Source organism: Microcebus murinus, unplaced genomic scaffold (genome assembly GCF_040939455.1).
Source record: "Microcebus murinus isolate Inina unplaced genomic scaffold, M.murinus_Inina_mat1.0 scaf031_hap2_Mmur4.0, whole genome shotgun sequence".
Taxonomy (NCBI): Eukaryota; Metazoa; Chordata; class Mammalia; order Primates; family Cheirogaleidae; genus Microcebus; species Microcebus murinus.
The window spans coordinates 114942-130416 of record NW_027438977.1 but is presented as its reverse complement, the minus strand read 5'-3'; the positions used below and the strand labels follow the sequence as shown (position 1 = coordinate 130416).

Genomic DNA, 15475 nt, shown 5'->3' with positions numbered 1-15475 from the left:
ATGCCCACAACCTCTCTCAGCACGGGTCCCCCAGAAGGCTCCTTTGGGACCAGGATTCTCTTGCGGGTGACTCTTTAAGGTCTGGCCCCTGGATGGAGGGGCACCAGGAGTAGAGGAGCAGGAAGGGGAAGGGGGTGGCCATGCGAGGGGACACTTTCAGGCCAAGTCCCAGCTTCAGCCTGATCCTCCTGGGAACCCCGGGGTGTACGTCACACCTCCTGGTTGTCCCGCTCTGAGACAAGGAGCCGGGCTTCGCATTCCCCCAGCAGCCAGTCGTGGGCTGAGGACACCTGGGGCGTTGGGAACTCCCTGGCTTCTCCTTGGCTTAACATCTGGAGCTGCTTGTGAATCGTGCCGCCACACACACCCGAGTGCAGGTGTCTTCTGCACAGACTGCGGGCCTCGCTCTTCTGAATGCCGCTAGCTCGCCACCCACCCACGGGTGAACCTGGTCAGGGTACTTTCTCTCGGGGGCAGACTCTGATCCTGGCGGGCTACCGGTGTTTCTGTTTGCTCGTTTCTTTCTTCCATTTCGGGAAAGGCTTCCTTACTGGGTGTGGAAATCTCCTATGCCTTTCCTCGCCTATTCTGTCAGCTTTCAAATTCTCTTTCAGTTGCCACCCTCACAGATGGATTAGGAAACTCTTTCCGGTGCACTCATTAGTGAAATGACCTCAATGAAGCTGGAATCCAATATCTAATCGCCGATTTTTAGCGAGTCCACACGCCAGGGTGGTCGGGGTCCAATGCAGCCCCGGCCAGGCCCAGGCCCCTTGGACTGGGCCACAGGAGGACGCAGAGGAGGGTCCCGGCCCCCCCCCCCCCCCCCCCGGTCGCGTTGCCGGCAGTTCTCCAAGGGCTTGGGCGTTTTCCAGAGGTAGGAGATGGAGGGGACTGATTTCTTCAGCGCCCCACAAACCACGCCACCCCACCCATGGGACACATCCCTAGAGAGGGAGAGAGACGCCCCATACACTCGCTCCCCTCCCCCATGCGCTGTGCCCCAGCCCGGGCCCGGGGGAATAGGCGGCAGCCCACCCACAGGGTGGGGGGCCCAGCTGAAAGGGGTTGTCGGGGAGGGCGGCCCCTGCCTGGGGTCAAAGGGCGGGCGATCCGCGCGTGCGCAATCGGCGGCGGCTGCGGCGGCGGCGGCGGCGGCGGGGGCGGCCACGAGCTGGGGGTGGGGGGCGGGTAGGGGAAGGAGGCCAGGCGAGGAGAGGAAGGGGGCTGGAAGGTCTCCACCTTGGCGAGTCCAGCCGTGGAGGCGCATCTTGTGTGAGTGTGAGTGAGTGAGTGTGAGTGTGTGTGTGTGTGTGTTTGTGTGTGTATAGAGAGACAGCCCCCCACCCCGGCCCACCGCTCCCTGCCCGCCCCGCCCCGCCCCGCCTGTCACCCCCGTCCCTCGGAGCCCGCCGGACCCGGCCGGTGAACTCAACAGGCCCGGCCCGGCGCGGGTCAGCGCCGGTGCGGGGCCTGGGGCGGGAGGAGGCGGCGGGGAAGTGCAGAGAGGCTCGGCTTCTTGAGCGGGGCAGGGGCGCCCTCCGCCGTCTAGGGCCACACCACCCTGAACGCGCCCGACCTCGTCTGGTCTGGGAAGCTAAGCAGGGTCGGGCCTGGTTAGTACTTGGATGGGAGACCGCCTGGGAATACCGGGTGCCGTCGGCTTCTTCTTTTTTTTTTTTTTGTTTTGCCTCCTGTTCTGTCCCCTCTCTGGGAGCGAGGCGGCGGCCCGGGGTGGGGGTCACCCCCACCCTCAGCGCCCGCCGCGGTGCCTGGCGCCCCAGCCCGCACCGTGGGGCCTCCTCTTGTCCCAAGCCGCGACACCGCCGTCACGCGGCAGCATGCGTGGCTTCTGGACTGTCAGGTCTCAGACCAAAGGTCTGCTCTGTGGGAACCGACACGCTGGAGGAAACCTTGAGAGTCTGAGAGGGGAGGGAGTTCCAGAAGAAGGCCAGGATGTCATTTGGAGGGAGTATGTGACCAGAACTCGTCCCGTTGCTTTTGGGGTTCTATGGGCTACACGTAGGAATCTTTGGTGGTGGCACCTGATGTTGGGGGATCCGGAGTCACACCCAGACCTGCTCCACAGGCCTCCTTTTACTTTTCTCTTCGGATTCATTATCTTTAAAAAGTGTCTCTTATCTCTATGATTGCATTTTCTTTTCTCTCTCTTTTCAAGCAGATGATGGGAGTCCAAGTATTAAGGTGACATGTGTTGCCCGTGCCCCCCTCCCCCCTGTGTTCTTATTCATTTACCTCTGATGTCGTTCCAGCGTATTGTGGGGGTACCAATGTTAGGGTCGGGTACGTTGCCCTCTCCCTGCCTCCCCCCTCGGGTCAGAGCCTCAAGTGCGCCCATCCCCCAGTCGGTGCGCACCCACCCCATTCCTAATGGAGGTGTATGCCCATCCCCTCCCCCCACCCGCCCGACACCCACCCGATGAAGGTGATTCCTCTGTGTCCACTTAGGTGTCCATCGGTTCGTACCCATTTGCTGGTGAGCGCGAGCACGTGGTGCTCGTGTGTCCATTCTTGGGCTACCTGGCTTACTGGAACGGGTTCCAGCTCTGGCCAGGAGAACCACGAGAGGTGCCCTCTCACCGCTGCTCCTCCTAGCTGAATAGCACTCCGTGGTGTCCACGCGCCACATTTCATTTACGCACTCGTGGGTCGATGGGCACTCGGGTCGCTTCCAGGTCTTTGCGATTGTGACTTGTGCCCTGACTCTAACCCTAACCCTTACCCAGCCCGTCTCCTCCTCGGCCCCTGCCTGACTGACTCCTTCCCGCCCGGCCTGTCACCTGTCACCGTCCTCTGCCCCTGCCTGACACGCTCCTCCCCGCCCGGGCCGTCACCGTCCTCGGCCCCTGCCTGACGGGGCTCCTCCGTCGCCTGGGCCTTCCAAGGGCTTGGTGTGGACGCTGGTTCCAGGACGCCCTCCCAGGAACCCGGTAGCAGGGCGGCCGCAGCGTCTCGCGCCACCCAACCGTCCGCCGGCCGGCGGCCGTCGCTAAGTGGCCTGCGGGGGACGTGCCCCCACTGTGGGGCGGGCGCCCAGCCTGGTGTCTTCTCTGAGGCCCCGTGGCTGCTTTCCCCCCCCCCCCGCAAGGGGAGAGCCGCGGAGGTGGGGACCGCCTCCTCGTGGGGACGTACACCCAGCTCTCCACGTCGGATTCCGGGGCTCTCTGTCCTGCCAGAAGGCCCAGCTGGCCTGCGGGTCCTTAGAGTGGCAAAAACATCCGAAAACTGAGATTGAGGGTCCGGTGGTTGTCTGCACTTTTGTGCTGGGCACCCCAGGGAGGCCCGGGGGCTGGCTGGACAACGCGGTCTGCTGGGCAGGGGGGGGGGGTTTGGAGGAGCAACTGATGCCCTTTGCACTTTGGGTAGCAAGTGTCTGAGGTGTCTCTGAGCCCTGCGCCATGTCGGGGGTGGGGGGTGGGAGGTCGGGGGGGTGGAGGAGCAGGAGGAGGAGGAGGAGGAGGTGGGAAGGGCCGTGGCCTGCAGTCGTCTTCCCGGGGTGGCTTCTTCCACAGGCTGCTTGGCCTGGGCTCCCTGCACCTGGGCCTTTGGAGGACTGGCCCTGTGCTTGCCAACGCTTCCCCTGCAGGGACCCAGAGCTGGGAGGTTGCATCTCTCAGCCCTGGGTCGGGCAGAGCCCCAGCGGGCCATGCCCACAACCTCTCTCAGCACGGGTCCCCCAGAAGGCTCCTTTGGGACCAGGATTCTCTTGCGGGTGACTCTTTAAGGTCTGGCCCCTGGATGGAGGGGCACCAGGAGTAGAGGAGCAGGAAGGGGAAGGGGGTGGCCATGCGAGGGGACACTTTCAGGCCAAGTCCCAGCTTCAGCCTGATCCTCCTGGGAACCCCGGGGTGTACGTCACACCTCCTGGTTGTCCCGCTCTGAGACAAGGAGCCGGGCTTCGCATTCCCCCAGCAGCCAGTCGTGGGCTGAGGACACCTGGGGCGTTGGGAACTCCCTGGCTTCTCCTTGGCTTAACATCTGGAGCTGCTTGTGAATCGTGCCGCCACACACACCCGAGTGCAGGTGTCTTCTGCACAGACTGCGGGCCTCGCTCTTCTGAATGCCGCTAGCTCGCCACCCACCCACGGGTGAACCTGGTCAGGGTACTTTCTCTCGGGGGCAGACTCTGATCCTGGCGGGCTACCGGTGTTTCTGTTTGCTCGTTTCTTTCTTCCATTTCGGGAAAGGCTTCCTTACTGGGTGTGGAAATCTCCTATGCCTTTCCTCGCCTATTCTGTCAGCTTTCAAATTCTCTTTCAGTTGCCACCCTCACAGATGGATTAGGAAACTCTTTCCGGTGCACTCATTAGTGAAATGACCTCAATGAAGCTGGAATCCAATATCTAATCGCCGATTTTTAGCGAGTCCACACGCCAGGGTGGTCGGGGTCCAATGCAGCCCCGGCCAGGCCCAGGCCCCTTGGACTGGGCCACAGGAGGACGCAGAGGAGGGTCCCGGCCCCCCCCCCCCCCCCCCCGGTCGCGTTGCCGGCAGTTCTCCAAGGGCTTGGGCGTTTTCCAGAGGTAGGAGATGGAGGGGACTGATTTCTTCAGCGCCCCACAAACCACGCCACCCCACCCATGGGACACATCCCTAGAGAGGGAGAGAGACGCCCCATACACTCGCTCCCCTCCCCCATGCGCTGTGCCCCAGCCCGGGCCCGGGGGAATAGGCGGCAGCCCACCCACAGGGTGGGGGGCCCAGCTGAAAGGGGTTGTCGGGGAGGGCGGCCCCTGCCTGGGGTCAAAGGGCGGGCGATCCGCGCGTGCGCAATCGGCGGCGGCTGCGGCGGCGGCGGCGGCGGCGGCGGGGGCGGCCACGAGCTGGGGGTGGGGGGCGGGTAGGGGAAGGAGGCCAGGCGAGGAGAGGAAGGGGGCTGGAAGGTCTCCACCTTGGCGAGTCCAGCCGTGGAGGCGCATCTTGTGTGAGTGTGAGTGAGTGAGTGTGAGTGTGTGTGTGTGTGTGTTTGTGTGTGTATAGAGAGACAGCCCCCCACCGGTGAACTCAACAGGCCCGGCCCGGCGCGGGTCAGCGCCGGTGCGGGGCCTGGGGCGGGAGGAGGCGGCGGGGAAGTGCAGAGAGGCTCGGCTTCTTGAGCGGGGCAGGGGCGCCCTCCGCCGTCTAGGGCCACACCACCCTGAACGCGCCCGACCTCGTCTGGTCTGGGAAGCTAAGCAGGGTCGGGCCTGGTTAGTACTTGGATGGGAGACCGCCTGGGAATACCGGGTGCCGTCGGCTTCTTCTTTTTTTTTTTTTTGTTTTGCCTCCTGTTCTGTCCCCTCTCTGGGAGCGAGGCGGCGGCCCGGGGTGGGGGTCACCCCCACCCTCAGCGCCCGCCGCGGTGCCTGGCGCCCCAGCCCGCACCGTGGGGCCTCCTCTTGTCCCAAGCCGCGACACCGCCGTCACGCGGCAGCATGCGTGGCTTCTGGACTGTCAGGTCTCAGACCAAAGGTCTGCTCTGTGGGAACCGACACGCTGGAGGAAACCTTGAGAGTCTGAGAGGGGAGGGAGTTCCAGAAGAAGGCCAGGATGTCATTTGGAGGGAGTATGTGACCAGAACTCGTCCCGTTGCTTTTGGGGTTCTATGGGCTACACGTAGGAATCTTTGGTGGTGGCACCTGATGTTGGGGGATCCGGAGTCACACCCAGACCTGCTCCACAGGCCTCCTTTTACTTTTCTCTTCGGATTCATTATCTTTAAAAAGTGTCTCTTATCTCTATGATTGCATTTTCTTTTCTCTCTCTTTTCAAGCAGATGATGGGAGTCCAAGTATTAAGGTGACATGTGTTGCCCGTGCCCCCCTCCCCCCTGTGTTCTTATTCATTTACCTCTGATGTCGTTCCAGCGTATTGTGGGGGTACCAATGTTAGGGTCGGGTACGTTGCCCTCTCCCTGCCTCCCCCCTCGGGTCAGAGCCTCAAGTGCGCCCATCCCCCAGTCGGTGCGCACCCACCCCATTCCTAATGGAGGTGTATGCCCATCCCCTCCCCCCACCCGCCCGACACCCACCCGATGAAGGTGATTCCTCTGTGTCCACTTAGGTGTCCATCGGTTCGTACCCATTTGCTGGTGAGCGCGAGCACGTGGTGCTCGTGTGTCCATTCTTGGGCTACCTGGCTTACTGGAACGGGTTCCAGCTCTGGCCAGGAGAACCACGAGAGGTGCCCTCTCACCGCTGCTCCTCCTAGCTGAATAGCACTCCGTGGTGTCCACGCGCCACATTTCATTTACGCACTCGTGGGTCGATGGGCACTCGGGTCGCTTCCAGGTCTTTGCGATTGTGACTTGTGCCCTGACTCTAACCCTAACCCTTACCCAGCCCGTCTCCTCCTCGGCCCCTGCCTGACTGACTCCTTCCCGCCCGGCCTGTCACCTGTCACCGTCCTCTGCCCCTGCCTGACACGCTCCTCCCCGCCCGGGCCGTCACCGTCCTCGGCCCCTGCCTGACGGGGCTCCTCCGTCGCCTGGGCCTTCCAAGGGCTTGGTGTGGACGCTGGTTCCAGGACGCCCTCCCAGGAACCCGGTAGCAGGGCGGCCGCAGCGTCTCGCGCCACCCAACCGTCCGCCGGCCGGCGGCCGTCGCTAAGTGGCCTGCGGGGGACGTGCCCCCACTGTGGGGCGGGCGCCCAGCCTGGTGTCTTCTCTGAGGCCCCGTGGCTGCTTTCCCCCCCCCCCCGCAAGGGGAGAGCCGCGGAGGTGGGGACCGCCTCCTCGTGGGGACGTACACCCAGCTCTCCACGTCGGATTCCGGGGCTCTCTGTCCTGCCAGAAGGCCCAGCTGGCCTGCGGGTCCTTAGAGTGGCAAAAACATCCGAAAACTGAGATTGAGGGTCCGGTGGTTGTCTGCACTTTTGTGCTGGGCACCCCAGGGAGGCCCGGGGGCTGGCTGGACAACGCGGTCTGCTGGGCAGGGGGGGGGGGTTTGGAGGAGCAACTGATGCCCTTTGCACTTTGGGTAGCAAGTGTCTGAGGTGTCTCTGAGCCCTGCGCCATGTCGGGGGTGGGGGGTGGGAGGTCGGGGGGGTGGAGGAGCAGGAGGAGGAGGAGGAGGAGGTGGGAAGGGCCGTGGCCTGCAGTCGTCTTCCCGGGGTGGCTTCTTCCACAGGCTGCTTGGCCTGGGCTCCCTGCACCTGGGCCTTTGGAGGACTGGCCCTGTGCTTGCCAACGCTTCCCCTGCAGGGACCCAGAGCTGGGAGGTTGCATCTCTCAGCCCTGGGTCGGGCAGAGCCCCAGCGGGCCATGCCCACAACCTCTCTCAGCACGGGTCCCCCAGAAGGCTCCTTTGGGACCAGGATTCTCTTGCGGGTGACTCTTTAAGGTCTGGCCCCTGGATGGAGGGGCACCAGGAGTAGAGGAGCAGGAAGGGGAAGGGGGTGGCCATGCGAGGGGACACTTTCAGGCCAAGTCCCAGCTTCAGCCTGATCCTCCTGGGAACCCCGGGGTGTACGTCACACCTCCTGGTTGTCCCGCTCTGAGACAAGGAGCCGGGCTTCGCATTCCCCCAGCAGCCAGTCGTGGGCTGAGGACACCTGGGGCGTTGGGAACTCCCTGGCTTCTCCTTGGCTTAACATCTGGAGCTGCTTGTGAATCGTGCCGCCACACACACCCGAGTGCAGGTGTCTTCTGCACAGACTGCGGGCCTCGCTCTTCTGAATGCCGCTAGCTCGCCACCCACCCACGGGTGAACCTGGTCAGGGTACTTTCTCTCGGGGGCAGACTCTGATCCTGGCGGGCTACCGGTGTTTCTGTTTGCTCGTTTCTTTCTTCCATTTCGGGAAAGGCTTGGGTGTGGAAATCTCCTATGCCTTTCCTCGCCTATTCTGTCAGCTTTCAAATTCTCTTTCAGTTGCCACCCTCACAGATGGATTAGGAAACTCTTTCCGGTGCACTCATTAGTGAAATGACCTCAATGAAGCTGGAATCCAATATCTAATCGCCGATTTTTAGCGAGTCCACACGCCAGGGTGGTCGGGGTCCAATGCAGCCCCGGCCAGGCCCAGGCCCCTTGGACTGGGCCACAGGAGGACGCAGAGGAGGGTCCCGGCCCCCCCCCCCCCCCCCCGGTCGCGTTGCCGGCAGTTCTCCAAGGGCTTGGGCGTTTTCCAGAGGTAGGAGATGGAGGGGACTGATTTCTTCAGCGCCCCACAAACCACGCCACCCCACCCATGGGACACATCCCTAGAGAGAGAGAGAGAGGCCCCATACACTCGCTCCCCTCCCCCATGCGCTGTGCCCCAGCCCGGGCCCGGGGGAATAGGCGGCAGCCCACCCACAGGGTGGGGGGCCCAGCTGAAAGGGGTTGTCGGGGAGGGCGGCCCCTGCCTGGGGTCAAAGGGCGGGCGATCCGCGCGTGCGCAATCGGCGGCGGCGGGCGTTTGCGGGGCGGCCACGAGCTGGGGGTGGGGGGCGGGTAGGGGAAGGAGGCCAGGCGAGGAGAGGAAGGGGGCTGGAAGGTCTCCACCTTGGCGAGTCCAGCCGTGGAGGCGCATCTTGTGTGAGTGTGAGTGAGTGAGTGTGAGTGTGTGTGTGTGTGTGTTTGTGTGTGTATAGAGAGACAGCCCCCCACCCCGGCCCACCGCTCCCTGCCCGCCCCGCCCCGCCCCGCCTGTCACCCCCGTCCCTCGGAGCCCGCCGGACCCGGCCGGTGAACTCAACAGGCCCGGCCCGGCGCGGGTCAGCGCCGGTGCGGGGCCTGGGGCGGGAGGAGGCGGCGGGGAAGTGCAGAGAGGCTCGGCTTCTTGAGCGGGGCAGGGGCGCCCTCCGCCGTCTAGGGCCACACCACCCTGAACGCGCCCGACCTCGTCTGGTCTGGGAAGCTAAGCAGGGTCGGGCCTGGTTAGTACTTGGATGGGAGACCGCCTGGGAATACCGGGTGCCGTCGGCTTCTTCTTTTTTTTTTTTTTTGTTTTGCCTCCTGTTCTGTCCCCTCTCTGGGAGCGAGGCGGCGGCCCGGGGTGGGGGTCACCCCCACCCTCAGCGCCCGCCGCGGTGCCTGGCGCCCCAGCCCGCACCGTGGGGCCTCCTCTTGTCCCAAGCCGCGACACCGCCGTCACGCGGCAGCATGCGTGGCTTCTGGACTGTCAGGTCTCAGACCAAAGGTCTGCTCTGTGGGAACCGACACGCTGGAGGAAACCTTGAGAGTCTGAGAGGGGAGGGAGTTCCAGAAGAAGGCCAGGATGTCATTTGGAGGGAGTATGTGACCAGAACTCGTCCCGTTGCTTTTGGGGTTCTATGGGCTACACGTAGGAATCTTTGGTGGTGGCACCTGATGTTGGGGGATCCGGAGTCACACCCAGACCTGCTCCACAGGCCTCCTTTTACTTTTCTCTTCGGATTCATTATCTTTAAAAAGTGTCTCTTATCTCTATGATTGCATTTTCTTTTCTCTCTCTTTTCAAGCAGATGATGGGAGTCCAAGTATTAAGGTGACATGTGTTGCCCGTGCCCCCCTCCCCCCTGTGTTCTTATTCATTTACCTCTGATGTCGTTCCAGCGTATTGTGGGGGTACCAATGTTAGGGTCGGGTACGTTGCCCTCTCCCTGCCTCCCCCCTCGGGTCAGAGCCTCAAGTGCGCCCATCCCCCAGTCGGTGCGCACCCACCCCATTCCTAATGGAGGTGTATGCCCATCCCCTCCCCCCACCCGCCCGACACCCACCCGATGAAGGTGATTCCTCTGTGTCCACTTAGGTGTCCATCGGTTCGTACCCATTTGCTGGTGAGCGCGAGCACGTGGTGCTCGTGTGTCCATTCTTGGGCTACCTGGCTTACTGGAACGGGTTCCAGCTCTGGCCAGGAGAACCACGAGAGGTGCCCTCTCACCGCTGCTCCTCCTAGCTGAATAGCACTCCGTGGTGTCCACGCGCCACATTTCATTTACGCACTCGTGGGTCGATGGGCACTCGGGTCGCTTCCAGGTCTTTGCGATTGTGACTTGTGCCCTGACTCTAACCCTAACCCTTACCCAGCCCGTCTCCTCCTCGGCCCCTGCCTGACTGACTCCTTCCCGCCCGGCCTGTCACCGTCCTCTGCCCCTGCCTGACACGCTCCTCCCCGCCCGGGCCGTCACCGTCCTCGGCCCCTGCCTGACGGGGCTCCTCCGTCGCCTGGGCCTTCCAAGGGCTTGGTGTGGACGCTGGTTCCAGGACGCCCTCCCAGGAACCCGGTAGCAGGGCGGCCGCAGCGTCTCGCGCCACCCAACCGTCCGCCGGCCGGCGGCCGTCGCTAAGTGGCCTGCGGGGGACGTGCCCCCACTGTGGGGCGGGCGCCCAGCCTGGTGTCTTCTCTGAGGCCCCGTGGCTGCTTTCCCCCCCCCCCCGCAAGGGGAGAGCCGCGGAGGTGGGGACCGCCTCCTCGTGGGGACGTACACCCAGCTCTCCACGTCGGATTCCGGGGCTCTCTGTCCTGCCAGAAGGCCCAGCTGGCCTGCGGGTCCTTAGAGTGGCAAAAACATCCGAAAACTGAGATTGAGGGTCCGGTGGTTGTCTGCACTTTTGTGCTGGGCACCCCAGGGAGGCCCGGGGGCTGGCTGGACAACGCGGTCTGCTGGGCAGGGGGGGGGGGTTTGGAGGAGCAACTGATGCCCTTTGCACTTTGGGTAGCAAGTGTCTGAGGTGTCTCTGAGCCCTGCGCCATGTCGGGGGTGGGGGGTGGGAGGTCGGGGGGGTGGAGGAGCAGGAGGAGGAGGAGGAGGAGGTGGGAAGGGCCGTGGCCTGCAGTCGTCTTCCCGGGGTGGCTTCTTCCACAGGCTGCTTGGCCTGGGCTCCCTGCACCTGGGCCTTTGGAGGACTGGCCCTGTGCTTGCCAACGCTTCCCCTGCAGGGACCCAGAGCTGGGAGGTTGCATCTCTCAGCCCTGGGTCGGGCAGAGCCCCAGCGGGCCATGCCCACAACCTCTCTCAGCACGGGTCCCCCAGAAGGCTCCTTTGGGACCAGGATTCTCTTGCGGGTGACTCTTTAAGGTCTGGCCCCTGGATGGAGGGGCACCAGGAGTAGAGGAGCAGGAAGGGGAAGGGGGTGGCCATGCGAGGGGACACTTTCAGGCCAAGTCCCAGCTTCAGCCTGATCCTCCTGGGAACCCCGGGGTGTACGTCACACCTCCTGGTTGTCCCGCTCTGAGACAAGGAGCCGGGCTTCGCATTCCCCCAGCAGCCAGTCGTGGGCTGAGGACACCTGGGGCGTTGGGAACTCCCTGGCTTCTCCTTGGCTTAACATCTGGAGCTGCTTGTGAATCGTGCCGCCACACACACCCGAGTGCAGGTGTCTTCTGCACAGACTGCGGGCCTCGCTCTTCTGAATGCCGCTAGCTCGCCACCCACCCACGGGTGAACCTGGTCAGGGTACTTTCTCTCGGGGGCAGACTCTGATCCTGGCGGGCTACCGGTGTTTCTGTTTGCTCGTTTCTTTCTTCCATTTCGGGAAAGGCTTCCTTACTGGGTGTGGAAATCTCCTATGCCTTTCCTCGCCTATTCTGTCAGCTTTCAAATTCTCTTTCAGTTGCCACCCTCACAGATGGATTAGGAAACTCTTTCCGGTGCACTCATTAGTGAAATGACCTCAATGAAGCTGGAATCCAATATCTAATCGCCGATTTTTAGCGAGTCCACACGCCAGGGTGGTCGGGGTCCAATGCAGCCCCGGCCAGGCCCAGGCCCCTTGGACTGGGCCACAGGAGGACGCAGAGGAGGGTCCCGGCCCCCCCCCCCCCCCCCCGGTCGCGTTGCCGGCAGTTCTCCAAGGGCTTGGGCGTTTTCCAGAGGTAGGAGATGGAGGGGACTGATTTCTTCAGCGCCCCACAAACCACGCCACCCCACCCATGGGACACATCCCTAGAGAGAGAGAGAGAGGCCCCATACACTCGCTCCCCTCCCCCATGCGCTGTGCCCCAGCCCGGGCCCGGGGGAATAGGCGGCAGCCCACCCACAGGGTGGGGGGCCCAGCTGAAAGGGGTTGTCGGGGAGGGCGGCCCCTGCCTGGGGTCAAAGGGCGGGCGATCCGCGCGTGCGCAATCGGCGGCGGCGGGCGTTTGCGGGGCGGCCACGAGCTGGGGGTGGGGGGCGGGTAGGGGAAGGAGGCCAGGCGAGGAGAGGAAGGGGGCTGGAAGGTCTCCACCTTGGCGAGTCCAGCCGTGGAGGCGCATCTTGTGTGAGTGTGAGTGAGTGAGTGTGAGTGTGTGTGTGTGTGTGTTTGTGTGTGTATAGAGAGACAGCCCCCCACCCCGGCCCACCGCTCCCTGCCCGCCCCGCCCCGCCCCGCCTGTCACCCCCGTCCCTCGGAGCCCGCCGGACCCGGCCGGTGAACTCAACAGGCCCGGCCCGGCGCGGGTCAGCGCCGGTGCGGGGCCTGGGGCGGGAGGAGGCGGCGGGGAAGTGCAGAGAGGCTCGGCTTCTTGAGCGGGGCAGGGGCGCCCTCCGCCGTCTAGGGCCACACCACCCTGAACGCGCCCGACCTCGTCTGGTCTGGGAAGCTAAGCAGGGTCGGGCCTGGTTAGTACTTGGATGGGAGACCGCCTGGGAATACCGGGTGCCGTCGGCTTCTTCTTTTTTTTTTTTTTTGTTTTGCCTCCTGTTCTGTCCCCTCTCTGGGAGCGAGGCGGCGGCCCGGGGTGGGGGTCACCCCCACCCTCAGCGCCCGCCGCGGTGCCTGGCGCCCCAGCCCGCACCGTGGGGCCTCCTCTTGTCCCAAGCCGCGACACCGCCGTCACGCGGCAGCATGCGTGGCTTCTGGACTGTCAGGTCTCAGACCAAAGGTCTGCTCTGTGGGAACCGACACGCTGGAGGAAACCTTGAGAGTCTGAGAGGGGAGGGAGTTCCAGAAGAAGGCCAGGATGTCATTTGGAGGGAGTATGTGACCAGAACTCGTCCCGTTGCTTTTGGGGTTCTATGGGCTACACGTAGGAATCTTTGGTGGTGGCACCTGATGTTGGGGGATCCGGAGTCACACCCAGACCTGCTCCACAGGCCTCCTTTTACTTTTCTCTTCGGATTCATTATCTTTAAAAAGTGTCTCTTATCTCTATGATTGCATTTTCTTTTCTCTCTCTTTTCAAGCAGATGATGGGAGTCCAAGTATTAAGGTGACATGTGTTGCCCGTGCCCCCCTCCCCCCTGTGTTCTTATTCATTTACCTCTGATGTCGTTCCAGCGTATTGTGGGGGTACCAATGTTAGGGTCGGGTACGTTGCCCTCTCCCTGCCTCCCCCCTCGGGTCAGAGCCTCAAGTGCGCCCATCCCCCAGTCGGTGCGCACCCACCCCATTCCTAATGGAGGTGTATGCCCATCCCCTCCCCCCACCCGCCCGACACCCACCCGATGAAGGTGATTCCTCTGTGTCCACTTAGGTGTCCATCGGTTCGTACCCATTTGCTGGTGAGCGCGAGCACGTGGTGCTCGTGTGTCCATTCTTGGGCTACCTGGCTTACTGGAACGGGTTCCAGCTCTGGCCAGGAGAACCACGAGAGGTGCCCTCTCACCGCTGCTCCTCCTAGCTGAATAGCACTCCGTGGTGTCCACGCGCCACATTTCATTTACGCACTCGTGGGTCGATGGGCACTCGGGTCGCTTCCAGGTCTTTGCGATTGTGACTTGTGCCCTGACTCTAACCCTAACCCTTACCCAGCCCGTCTCCTCCTCGGCCCCTGCCTGACTGACTCCTTCCCGCCCGGCCTGTCACCTGTCACCGTCCTCTGCCCCTGCCTGACACGCTCCTCCCCGCCCGGGCCGTCACCGTCCTCGGCCCCTGCCTGACGGGGCTCCTCCGTCGCCTGGGCCTTCCAAGGGCTTGGTGTGGACGCTGGTTCCAGGACGCCCTCCCAGGAACCCGGTAGCAGGGCGGCCGCAGCGTCTCGCGCCACCCAACCGTCCGCCGGCCGGCGGCCGTCGCTAAGTGGCCTGCGGGGGACGTGCCCCCACTGTGGGGCGGGCGCCCAGCCTGGTGTCTTCTCTGAGGCCCCGTGGCTGCTTTCCCCCCCCCCCCGCAAGGGGAGAGCCGCGGAGGTGGGGACCGCCTCCTCGTGGGGACGTACACCCAGCTCTCCACGTCGGATTCCGGGGCTCTCTGTCCTGCCAGAAGGCCCAGCTGGCCTGCGGGTCCTTAGAGTGGCAAAAACATCCGAAAACTGAGATTGAGGGTCCGGTGGTTGTCTGCACTTTTGTGCTGGGCACCCCAGGGAGGCCCGGGGGCTGGCTGGACAACGCGGTCTGCTGGGCAGGGGGGGGGGGTTTGGAGGAGCAACTGATGCCCTTTGCACTTTGGGTAGCAAGTGTCTGAGGTGTCTCTGAGCCCTGCGCCATGTCGGGGGTGGGGGGTGGGAGGTCGGGGGGGGGGTGGAGGAGCAGGAGGAGGAGGAGGAGGAGGTGGGAAGGGCCGTGGCCTGCAGTCGTCTTCCCGGGGTGGCTTCTTCCACAGGCTGCTTGGCCTGGGCTCCCTGCACCTGGGCCTTTGGAGGACTGGCCCTGTGCTTGCCAACGCTTCCCCTGCAGGGACCCAGAGCTGGGAGGTTGCATCTCTCAGCCCTGGGTCGGGCAGAGCCCCAGCGGGCCATGCCCACAACCTCTCTCAGCACGGGTCCCCCAGAAGGCTCCTTTGGGACCAGGATTCTCTTGCGGGTGACTCTTTAAGGTCTGGCCCCTGGATGGAGGGGCACCAGGAGTAGAGGAGCAGGAAGGGGAAGGGGGTGGCCATGCGAGGGGACACTTTCAGGCCAAGTCCCAGCTTCAGCCTGATCCTCCTGGGAACCCCGGGGTGTACGTCACACCTCCTGGTTGTCCCGCTCTGAGACAAGGAGCCGGGCTTCGCATTCCCCCAGCAGCCAGTCGTGGGCTGAGGACACCTGGGGCGTTGGGAACTCCCTGGCTTCTCCTTGGCTTAACATCTGGAGCTGCTTGTGAATCGTGCCGCCACACACACCCGAGTGCAGGTGTCTTCTGCACAGACTGCGGGCCTCGCTCTTCTGAATGCCGCTAGCTCGCCACCCACCCACGGGTGAACCTGGTCAGGGTACTTTCTCTCGGGGGCAGACTCTGATCCTGGCGGGCTACCGGTGTTTCTGTTTGCTCGTTTCTTTCTTCCATTTCGGGAAAGGCTTCCTTACTGGGTGTGGAAATCTCCTATGCCTTTCCTCGCCTATTCTGTCAGCTTTCAAATTCTCTTTCAGTTGCCACCCTCACAGATGGATTAGGAAACTCTTTCCGGTGCACTCATTAGTGAAATGACCTCAATGAAGCTGGAATCCAATATCTAATCGCCGATTTTTAGCGAGTCCACACGCCAGGGTGGTCGGGGTCCAATGCAGCCCCGGCCAGGCCCAGGCCCCTTGGACTGGGCCACAGGAGGACGCAGAGGAGGGTCCCGGCCCCCCCCCCCCCCCCCGTCGCGTTGCCGGCAGTTCTCCAAGGGCTTGGGCGTTTTCCAGAGGTAGGAGATGGAGGGGACTGATTTCTTCAGCGCCCCACAAA

General features: G+C 63.6%; 4 non-coding genes across 4 annotated transcripts; all 4 read left to right on the top strand.

Annotated features, from left to right (window-relative positions):
• Positions 1–1546: 1546 nt before the first annotated feature.
• On the top strand, positions 1547–1665 carry LOC142868451 (5S ribosomal RNA). Its single transcript, XR_012917453.1, has one exon. It is a non-coding gene; the product is annotated as a 5S ribosomal RNA (ribosomal RNA).
• A 3475-nt stretch (positions 1666–5140) lies between these two features.
• On the top strand, positions 5141–5259 carry LOC142868450 (5S ribosomal RNA). Its single transcript, XR_012917452.1, has one exon. It is a non-coding gene; the product is annotated as a 5S ribosomal RNA (ribosomal RNA).
• A 3528-nt stretch (positions 5260–8787) lies between these two features.
• LOC142868449 (5S ribosomal RNA) lies at positions 8788–8906 on the top strand. Its single transcript, XR_012917451.1, has one exon. It is a non-coding gene; the product is annotated as a 5S ribosomal RNA (ribosomal RNA).
• Positions 8907–12435: 3529 nt separating this feature from the next.
• On the top strand, positions 12436–12554 carry LOC142868448 (5S ribosomal RNA). The gene has a single exon (XR_012917450.1). It is a non-coding gene; the product is annotated as a 5S ribosomal RNA (ribosomal RNA).
• The last annotated feature ends 2921 nt before the right edge of the window (positions 12555–15475 follow it).